This window comes from Amblyraja radiata, chromosome 2, assembly GCF_010909765.2.
Source record: "Amblyraja radiata isolate CabotCenter1 chromosome 2, sAmbRad1.1.pri, whole genome shotgun sequence".
Classification (NCBI taxonomy): domain Eukaryota; kingdom Metazoa; phylum Chordata; class Chondrichthyes; order Rajiformes; family Rajidae; genus Amblyraja; species Amblyraja radiata.
In genome coordinates this window covers 43,211,640-43,223,080 of record NC_045957.1, presented here as the reverse complement: position 1 = coordinate 43,223,080, position 11,441 = coordinate 43,211,640, and positions in this window count along the sequence as shown.

Genomic DNA, 11,441 nt, shown 5'->3' with positions numbered 1-11,441 from the left:
ATTTAATAGAACTTCAAGCATTGGATCTATTCCGTTAAATTAAAGTTTTGGTCAGTAGAGAGGCCTGTTTAAGAGCATGCCCTCCGCATTTAATGTGCTATTTCTTGTTCTTCTTGGATAACAGAGCACAAGTTGGTAAATACACATGGCCTTTTTGAAGACAAGCATTACAAGTGAAAATTGCCTGCCCTCATGCATAATTTATTTTATGGCTCTTAGAGACATGATTCCTACTTCAAACAAAGAGGGTGTAAAAGCTGTCTGCCACTACTTTTACATTGCAGCTGCAGGGAACAGACAGACTTATAAGATAAATTAAAGGTAACTGCAAAAACAGCACTTTTGCATCTGTAGCATTGTATGTTTTTAAATCATGGATAACATTAAATTGTTCTCCTGTACATAAACTAATATATTGTCATGGATACTCACATGAGCACCCGGGATACTCCGCAGCCTTCGTCTCCAGCAGGTTGCGCTTTCTCTCCCTATTTCTATAATCCTCTCTGGATTTGTCATAGAGAATCTCATTGCATTGGTACCACTCCACCAGTTCCCCCTCTTGTTCCCTGTTGAAGTTATATGGCCTTACCTTCTGCCATCTTCCCTTTATGTTATCGTCTGCTGAGGCTATTGGGGAGGCAACAGCTACTGGGGAGGCAATCTCAAATCCACATTGATCACCCTCTCCCTGCTCCAAGGAGCCCACAGGCAGTGGTATCTCTGGCATCTCATCTTGCCTCTCCACCTGTCTCTCTTGCTGAGTCTCCTCCTCATTTACCTGCATGGCTAAAAACGTTCTGACTTTCTTTGACCCCTTTCTTTGCGCTTTTCTGAGAGGCATCTCTGCAAGTCTTACTGTGAAAAAGATTCTCAAACAATGACAATTAGGTGGGACGTCCTCGATGGACACATGGTCCATTGGCGATATTGAGACCACCTTTTTTACTCACCTTATGTCCCCTCTGTCAAGCTTCCGGGTTTACCGTTCGCAGGAGTTCCCACGGTACCCGCAAGAGTCATTACGGATATCGCACGGATATCGCACTGGCATCTGCGTTCATACAATGTTGCAACGCTCACCAAAAAGTGCTCAAGTCACTCTTGGAGAAATTCAAAAATGTTTGAATTTTCTCCCGACCTTACAAAGTTACACGACTACCTGCCGTTAGCGCCACGGAGGTCCTCGGTGGTCCACGAATGCCGTGCTGTTATCGCAGGAGGTTCCCACGATGTTAAACTCTTGTTAAGTCTTGCGTCAGGTCGCACCGTGAGAAAGCCCTTTAACACAGCACAGCAAAGTTTAATGATTAGATTTGGAGATCAAAAGATGACCTTGTCGGTGGCACCTACATCACATTAAATCTTAGTGCAATTGTATGTTTTTAAACGTTTGAAATGAGGGAGGGTGAAAGAATGAGCCGACCTGTACAGTTGGGGGCTACGGGTGAGTGGTGGAATATTATTTTGGGGGAATGGGTTGCGTTGGGGGAATGGGTGAGTGGTGGAACCTTACGTTGGGGAATGGAGCCCAACGGGCCCCACTTTGTCTAGTTAACCTTAAATTTTGACTATGTCACCAATGTCGGCTGCTTTGCTGAGTATCTGCAGCATTTTCTGTGTTAAAATTATATTGCAACCAGCTCCAATCTCTTGGGGTGTTCAATTAAAATTCAAATGACCAAAGTCAAAATTATACGCCTGCTGGCTTCTGTTCTCTGCTTGATACCTTCTGCAGAGTCAGCAATGGTCCTGTCAAATGTAGGTCATCTTCTCTCTCCTCCTTTCATCCCACACACTCCCTCCCACCAAATCTTCTATAGACCTGAGAGAAAAGTGAGAGAGAGAGAGAGAAAAAAGCTTTTTAAATTAATGAACCATTACAATACCACATGACCTACTTTGGAAAGCCATGTATTCACTCAAAAAATATATTTTGTGTAATACAATACATGTACAGTGCAGCATTGGTTCTTGAAAAGTTATTGCAGCTTGGGTTCTGATGCGGTTTATTCGAAGCTAAGAGAGAAATTATTTGGCCTCAGTTTTGTTTGAATTATATCTATAGCCAAGGCACAGTAAATGTGCAGTACTCTTATCCCCCCTGTTCTCAAACCTTGGGGAAGTTACAATCAGTAAAATATTTTTGCAGGAGAATTCTGAGGTTAACAAAGTTATTACTCTCAATTATTTGGTTTAGTTGCTGGAACACTTTCTTTAATAAAAGGTCTGTAAACAATAAACCACTGACCAGTTAAATACTAATTAGGACTACTGATATGGAACAATACCCAAATGAAAATATTATATCAATACCCTTTCTTAATTGAATCAACACATGATTAAGCTTAACTAATACAGACAGGTTATATTCTTATTTATTAATTTTTGGGGGTCTAGCTATCACTGGCAAGATTTGGATTTATTGCCCATCCCTGAGTTTTCATGGGAAGTGGGGGGTGAGCCTGAACCACAGCAATCCTACTGGTGAAGATATTCCTATAGTGCAGTAGGGAAGGGAGATCCAGGATTTAGAACAGTGATGATGAAGGACCAGCAAAATATTTCAAAGTCAGGATTGCTTGGAAACATCTGAAGAATGGCAGCTCGGTGGCATAGTGGTAGAGTTGCTGCCTTACAGCACCAGAGACCCGGGTTTGTTCCTGACGATGGGTGCTATCTGTATGGAAATTGTACATTCTCCCCGTGAACTGTGTGAGTTTTCTCCAGGAAGCTCAGGTTTCCTCTCACACTCCAAAGATGTACAGGTCTGCAGGCAAATTGGCTTAGTATGAATGTAAATTGTCCAGAGAGTGTGTAGAATAGTATGGGGATCTGTGGTCGGCACGCATTCAGTGGGCTGAAGTACCCGTTTCCGCATTGTATCTCTAAAATAAACTAAACTAAGGCTCCCAACCCGGAACATCACCTATTCTGTTTCTCCAGAGATGCTGCCTGACCCGATGGTTTACTCCAGCATTTTGTGTCTATCTTCTTCTGTGGAGATATGCAGGTGGTGGTGTTTCAATGTCCCTGAACCTCTGGCATTCTTGTAATTTAATTAATTAACTAGCACTTTCAAGGCACACATATTACTTGCCACTTCTCAGCCAATGCCCGATTCTTGCCTAGATTTTGCTCATGCAGGCATGGACTGACCATCCTTCCATCAATATGTCATAAGAAAGGGCATTCACTGATAATGGTATAATGTTCAGTTCCATTTGCAACTCCTCAGCAAACCATGTCACCTACATTTCCACCCAAACTGTTAACATAAATAATGAAGCACAGTGGAACTTGCACTGATCCTGATGGTACATTACTTATGGCTTCCAGTAGGAAAAGAGGCTTTTAGATAAGAAGGTAGACACAAAATGCCGGAGTAACTCAGCGGGGCAGGCAGCATCTCTGGAGAGAAGGAATGGGTGACATTTAGGGTCACGATGCTTCTTCAGACTCTTAGATAAGAACATTGATAAGCAGTAATGGAGGCAAATGGGTCACATGGAGGCAGAGGATAGTTTAACTTGGCATCATGTTCAACATGGACCTCGTGGTCCGCAGGGCCTGCTCTTGTGCTGCACGGTTCTGTGTTTGATATAATATGTCCAACAAGGCCGAGGGGGCTTTGGCCTGGGAGCAATGAAATCTACCTGGCGAAAGGCTACTCCAGCTGAACATCGGCACCTGGTGGTGGAGGAGGTGCGCCACCAGGAAGAAGCAGCCAGGTGTGCCAAAGGCATATCCCAAGCCAAACAAGGCCGCTGGATGACGTGGGATGGCGTTGAGAGGAGGAAGATCACATGGAGAGAGCTGTGGACAATGGAGTCAAATAAGTTGAGCTTCATTATCAGAGCCACATATGACGTCCTTCCCTCTCCCACAAACCTAAATCTTTGGCTGAGAGAGGATCCAGCCCGCCACCTGTGTGCAGTTCCAGCAAACCTCAAGCACATCCTGGTCGGTTGTAAGACCAGCCTAACACAAGGCAGATACACCTGGCGACACAACCAGGTGCTGAGGTGTTTGGCAGCCGAACTCAAGTGCAAGAGAGTTACCACCAACACTATGCCTATCAATGCCCAGGTAACATTCATGCAAATACCATCCTTCATCCGGGAGGGAGAGAAACAGAGGACTAACCCCTCACCTCTCAACTCATGCCCACTGAATGCAGCCAGGGACTGGGAAATGCGTGTTGACCTACTGTAGGCCAGAGGCTTTCGTTCCCAGTTGAAATCGCAGTTACCAACCTGCGACCAGACCTCGTTCTCTGGTCTAACTCCTATTGGTGTGTTTTCATCATTGAGCTGACGGTCCCATGGGGGGAGGCTGTGGACGAGGCTTATGAAAGGATAAAGCTTCGATATTCAAACCTTGCAGCAGAAGCAGAGGAGAGAGGTTGGAGGGTAAGGGTGCATCCAGTGGAGGTGGGGTGCAGGGGCTTTGTAGCCAGTTCTACCGCAAGGCTCCTGAAGGAGGCAGGAGTCAAAGGGCAGGCACAAAGGAGGGCAATAAAAGAACTTGCCAATGCCGCCGAACAGAGCAGTCACTGGCTGTGGCTGAAGAGGAAAGATGCTGTCTGGGCTGTCACGTGACCATCTAGAGGCTAACAATAAGACACACACCCAGGTCTGATCAACCTGCGGTGGGCCTGCCTCGACTGAGGGTGTCTTGTGATAAAAGGCCGAAACACCCAGTGACGTTGAGGCACACAACTGAAGATGTGTCTGATTGGTAGCAAATTCACCTAGTGGTCATCCCCAAGAATGTCAATTGTAGTGAAATCATAGGAATTGTAACATCCAGTCCTACTAATCAATCAATGTGCACAACAAGCAGAGCCAATGGAGAGGAAAACTGTAGATATGGTATATTTGGATTTTTAAAAGCTCTCAGAATAGCTGCCACAAGATACGAGCTTGCATATTAACGGGGGTGTATCAGTGTAGATTTAATATTTTTTACACAGAGATTTAGAATAATCCAGTACTTTTCTATGTTCTGTATTTTATGAATATCCTCTCTTGGTTTGCCATGAAGCTCTGCCTAAAGAAAACACCCCCCCCCCCCCCCTATCTTATCTCCACCTCTAGGGTATTACTGCCCAAGGACATTGAGCTGCCAGTTCTGTCCCTCCCTCAGCCACACTTCTGTAATAGCTATAATAGCTATAATATCTCAGTGCCTCATACATTGAGTTTATCTGCTTCACCTTTCTATCTCTCTCAGTTACTTCTTCAGCATTTACTACTACAAGGAAAACAAACAAATTGATCCAGTCTCTCCTCATAAATGAAACACTCCATCCCAGGAGATATATTGGAGAATTCCTCTGCACCTTCTCCAGGGCAATCATGCCCTTCCTTTGTATAGTAACCAAAGCTATATACAGTACTGCAATGACCTAAATAATATTTTATGAAGTTGTACCATAATCTCTTTGCTCTTGTATTACAAAAGTTTGTGAGGAGAAATGTGTCTATATTTGATGATCCATCTGATTCTACTCTTTCTGCTTTTCAATGTACTATCATGATGCAGCTGAGTGGTTTGCTAGGCTATTTAAAATTCAATCTCATTGTGTGTTCCAGGAATCACACGGATCCTCTGGATTATTAGTTCATTAATTTAACCAATTAGCTACTTCCATTCCTGTTGCAAATAAGCACAAAGAACTACCCATCAATCTTTTTGTTACAATCATTGCTAAATTGTTACAATTTGTTACAAATCAGAACTTTACGCGGGATTATGACATTAATTTCCAATTATTTAATAACCTCTGACTTGCATAAAATAGTGTTAAAAGTGTCTGTCCTCGGCATCCATGTTTTTGCACCTAAATTGAAATGAGCAAACACAGATTTTTGAAAAAATAATCTAATATGATAGTTAAAATGCTTGGGTTTTAATACAAATATTTCATATACCTATTAGCATTCCCACTGTGCTTGTTAGAATTCCTGCCACTCACTGACTTTCTCTCCTAATGAAGTCTGTCATCACTCTTTAGCCTGTGCAGTTGCTCCAGCAGGTTACAGGTCAGGACACAAAGCAGACTTTAACAGCACATATAATTCATGAAGTGCATTCATCATAATCAGACTAATAGTGCTGGTAAGATTTTGCATTCTTACTAGTGATTATTCACTTGCAATCGTGCCAACAATAAGGGGAACATGGTGTCATTTATTTTTCTTTGTAAATAGAATTGTGAATAGAAAATACACAGCAATATTATTATCTTGATTATAATTTGTACTTTAATATAGCGAATGAGACATTATTGTATATCTAACCAACTTTGGATTTAACAGCAAAAAGGATTTGGCAGAAATAAAACCTTTGAATGCAACGGCCAATGTGCTCCCCTCCTCTCCTCAATCATGTGGAAAATCACGGTCTTTGTGTGTCTCACTGCACTCCAAAATCTCCAATGAGCACCAGAGATTTATACAGAACTGAATGATTGCTCGCCAACACTCCTATCCTTCAGCACCTCCCTGTCCACATTTTAAGACCAAATAAGGTTCGAACTTTCCTTAGTGACTGAACCCCGGGAGCAATAAAACCATTAAATCAAGTCGTGTTAGCTGGCAGAGGAACACAATCCAAATATCACCAAGGAACGGCCAAACTAGACGCTTTATTAAAAGGATTCTTTATTAATAAATTAATATCTGCCATGCTTGTTCATGAATTATTCTAAGGGGAGTGCTGCAACATTTTAGATTTATTACAAAATTTAAAGTCACATCTTCCAGTTGCATGGAGCTAAATAGTTCGCTGAACTCCGCTATTTTCATGAAAATTAAGATAGGTTTAGAATTGACTGAAGGTCAGAGAGTGGATTTTCAGGTCCTTCTGTTCGATCTTCTGCAGCTGCAAACAGGAGGCCCAATGCCAAACATTCTCTGTGCGATTTCACAGGCTATTGAAATGCAAAGTTTGGACATTTAAAAAAAAAAGAATTGTAATTAGAGGGATGGGCATTTTGTTTTGCTGCCATAAAATTTCACTTGTGTTCTCTTCCAGCTTTTTCACACATCTCATCATCCTCAGCACCCAGCACAAAGCCCTGAGTTTTCAATGGTTCAACGGTACTTTATTTGTCGCATGTGCTGAAGTACAGTGAAATTCATTTTTGTAAACACTTCAGTACAGATATCACTATACATAAGCACTTAAATACATCTTAGATAAGCATCCCAGATACAGTATAAGTATAGAGCACTCCGATCCACTGAGACAATATCCGGAGTCGCCAGATTTGGCGCCAATATCAAGTCCCAGTTGTGGTTAAGTGCTCCACCACTACATGCAGCTGCAGGCCGCCTCCGGTCCATGCACTCGGCCTCTTGAAAGGGCTTGATCCAGCCGAGCCCCAGGTTGGTGCTGCTGGGCTTTCAACTGCCCACTCCACAATTGAGGTGCACTGCACTGCTTGCTGCAGCTGGTCTGCTTACTGACACTGTCATCCGATTCCCTCCTCTCCAGTCCACGGGGAGAGCAAGGGCTGTGCTCAGTGGCTTCCCTCTCCGGGCAAGTTCCCGGTTCCATGGAGGTAAGCCAGGCCTGCTGTCGGTAATGGCCACGGCACCTCAGGACAACCTTCTGCCGCATAGCACCTCTCCTTCAAGAGACTCCACCAAAACAGTTCCATCTCCTCACACCAGGGGTGAGAAACTTTCACATGACTACTTTCTCTTTGAGCTTTCCTGTTGAATTTTATCTTCATCTCTTTGTCTGTGTTTCAGTCCTCCTTCCTTTTCTTTTTCATTTTCCACCTTTTATCTGCCTAATAATTTGCTCACCTCAGTCTACTAGTTCTGTTTCTCCATTTCGACCTTTGTCTCTTTCTTGCTTTCATTCTATTTCTGACTGAATGTTCCAGCTGATTTTCTCTCCAGCATCATATCCAAGATTGGAAGATCATAAGAAATAGGTGCAAGTGTTGGCCACTCAGCCACTCATGCCTGCAGCTCCATTCAATAAAATCATGACAAATCTTTTCAACACAAACCTCTCTGTTTATCCCTCACATTAACTTTCCTTCTATGTTTAGAGATACAGCATGGAAAGAGGCCCCTCAGCCCACCCGCAAGTCCATGCCGACTATCTATTACCCATTCATACCAATTCTATGTTATCCCACTATCATGACATTTCTATCTTCTTTTACTCATTGCACTGGTAATCCATGTTTGCTTGCAGCATTCCTTGAATTGTGGCCAAATTAGTGGTTCAATATATCTTCACTATAACTTAGGGAAATGTTATAGACTTTTCAAACAAGGTGTTCACAGCAAAAGTGTAAGTTTCTCATTAATATTAAGAGCTATCCTTAATGAAATTGCCAGTTATTCAGACATCATGTAAAGGCACATACTAAACCAGTTATCAGCCTAACCATAAGACCATCAAATTTCTCTGATTTTAGAAGTTTTAACAGCACCACCATCAGGCTTTCAGTGTTTAGTCAATGTGTGACTAAAATAGATATGTTTTTTTAAATGCACAATTTAAAAATATTTATTCGACCTTGAATGTAAAGTTGTATAAGGGTTACACAAAGCCAGAATTAATGGGATTAAGAATTTAATTTTAATACTCTACTAGACCAAGGTGGACCCGTTGGGTCCTGTTCCCTCAACGCGCGGTTGCGGGGGGGGGCCTTCGCCATCACACCCACACACACACACTACCCCCCCCCCTTGATATTATATTAATATTATTAATTCACTCCTTTTACCCCATCCCCGCCCTATGCACTCACGCATAATCCCCAACTGCGCAGGCGCGGCTAGAGGGGGGGGGGGGAGCGAGGTGGGTAGAGAAGGAGAGGGTAGAGATTGAGGGGCGGGGAAGGCACGGTGTCACAGGGAAGGGCTGGTTCCCGAACGCAACACTCCACCACTCACCCATAGGTCCCAATATTCACCACTCCCTAGAGAGGGATGGGGGCAGAGAGAATAGAATAGAATAGAATAGAATAGAATAGAATAGAATAGAATAGAATAGAATAGAATGCCTTTTATTGTCATACAAACAAACAAATGTTTGAACGAAATTTGCCATTCCAGGAGCTCCCGAAAATCGGTCTCCTACCAGGGACCTGCGAGCTTCCGATGTTAATGTCCACAATGTCCATATAGCGGTATAGGATCTGTGGTAGAGAGGAGAGGGGAGACAGGGAGGAAGGAGATGGGGGGGGGGAATGGGGTGGAGTGGAGTGGAGTGGAGGGGAGCCGGGCTTCCAATAGAGGAGAGAGAGAGAAGCGGATTCTGACTCTGGAAACCCACAACTGGAATGAGCGCGCAGGTGGGCAGGGCTTCGCGAGCTGCGCCAGCTGTGAGGAGAAGGTTCAGCGGTAGCGGAACGGAGCTGTAGAACCTTTGTTCTGCAGAACCTATGAGGAGAACGTTCAGCGCGTGAGGCAATGATCCTACAGCGGAATGGAGCTGTAGAATCTTTGTTCTGCAGAACTTTCTCGATCTTTCTGCTCCTTTAATCCACAGCGGCAGGGGGGGGGGGGGAGGAAAGAGGCAGGTGGCGATTACATTTTAAAAAGTGAGTTTTGTGAACAACTTTATTCAAAATCTGGGGAAATTGTAAAAACCTCCGCCTTTTTGCATCTGGTTTTCCAGGAGATACGTTTCAAAGGCAAAATGACATACACCCACACACACACACACACACACACAGTTTTTATTAGATACTAGACCAAGTGCAGACCCGTTGGGTCTGTTTCCCCAACGCACGTTTGCGGTGGGGGGGGCTGCGGCATCACACTCACACTAACCACCCCCCAAACACACAGGTGGGGGGAGGGGGGGCGAGGGGGGAGGGGAGACGGGGTGGGGAGAGGGGAGGGTGAGAAGAGGAGGGAGGGGAGAAGGGGAGGAGGAAACGGGAGAGATTTGGGAGGGAAAGGAGAGCAGGGTAGGGGGAGAGAGATGGGGAGGGGAGGAGAGTGGGAATGGGAGGAGAGCGGGGAGGGCAGGAAGGGGGGAGAGGGGTAGGAGGGTGGGAGAGGGGTAGTGGGGAGTGGTGCAAGAGAGGGGAAGTGGGTGGGGGGGAAATGGGGTTGAAGAGGGGTGGGGGAGGGGGTGGGACGAGGGAGTGGGGTGAGGAGAGAGGGAGATGGAGAGGGAAGAGAGGGGGGAAGGGGAGGAGGAGATTGGGGAGAGGGGTGGGGGAAGGGGAGAGAGGGAGGAGGGAGGGGGAGGGGGAGGGAGAGGGGGCAGGGGAGAGGGGGAAGAGTGGAGGGAGGGGGAGAGGGGGCAGGGGAAGAGTGGGATGGGAGGGTGAGAGGGGTAGGGGAGAGAGGGGGAATAGTGGTGAGGGAGGGGGGAGGGTAAGAGTGCAGAAGAGGGGCAGAGGGGTAAGGGGAGTAGTGGAAGAGGCAGAGATGCATAGGGGGGAGAGGTGGGGGGAGAGAGGGGGGATAGAGGGGTGGGAGGGGAGGAGGGAGAGGGGTGAAAGGGAGGAGGAGGAGAGAGGGGTGCGGGAGGGGGTGAGAGGATGGGGTGTGGGCGGGGGGTTAAGAGGGTGGGGGAGGGGGAGAGAGGGAGGGGAGGATGGAGGGGCGGGAGGAGGTAGAGTGTGCAGGGAGGGGAGAGGGGTAGGGGGGAGAGAGGGGGAAGAGTGGAGGGATGGGGAGATCAGAGAAAGGGGGAAGAGTGGGGAGGGAGGGTAGGGAGGGGAGAGAGAGAGGGGTGGGGGAGGGAGATGGGGAGGGGTGGGGGATGGGGGGTGGGAGGAGATAAGTGGAAGAACGGGGAGGGAGGGGGAGAGGTGTAGGGGGAGTGGTGGAAGTGTGAGAGAGGGATGGGGAGGGGGAGGGGAGAGTGGTGGAAGAGGGAGAGGTGGTAGGGGAAGGGGTGGGGGAGAGAGGGGGAGAGAGAGGGTGGGGGAGGGAGGAAGAGGGTGGGGGAGGGAGGGAGAGGGGTGGGGGAAGGGAGGAGAAAAGTGGAAGAGTGGGGAGGGAGGGGGCGAGGGGTAGGACGAGTGATGGAAGAGGGACAGAGGGGTAGGGGGAAGGGGTGGGGGGAGATAGGGGAGGGAGGGGGAGAGTGAGGGGGAGAGTGAGGTGTGGGGGAGGGAGAGGGAGAGGGTGGGGTAAGGGGGAGTGGTGGAAGAGGGACAGAGGGGTAGGTGGTAGGGGGAAGAGGGCGGTGGAAGAGAGAGAAGGGGGTGGGGTAGAGAGGGAAGGGGGGTGGGGGAGAGAGGGATGGGGTGGGGGGAGGAGGGGGAGAAGGGTGAGGAGAGGGAGAGGGGGAGGGGGAGGAGAGAGGGGAGGGGAGAGATGTGTGGGGTAGGGGAGAGGAGGAACAGTGTGGAGGGAGGGGAAGAGTGGGGGGGGGAAGGGGGTGGGGAGAGAGGGAAGGGGGTGGGGAAAGAGGGATGAGGGTGGGGAGAGAGGGAAGGGGGT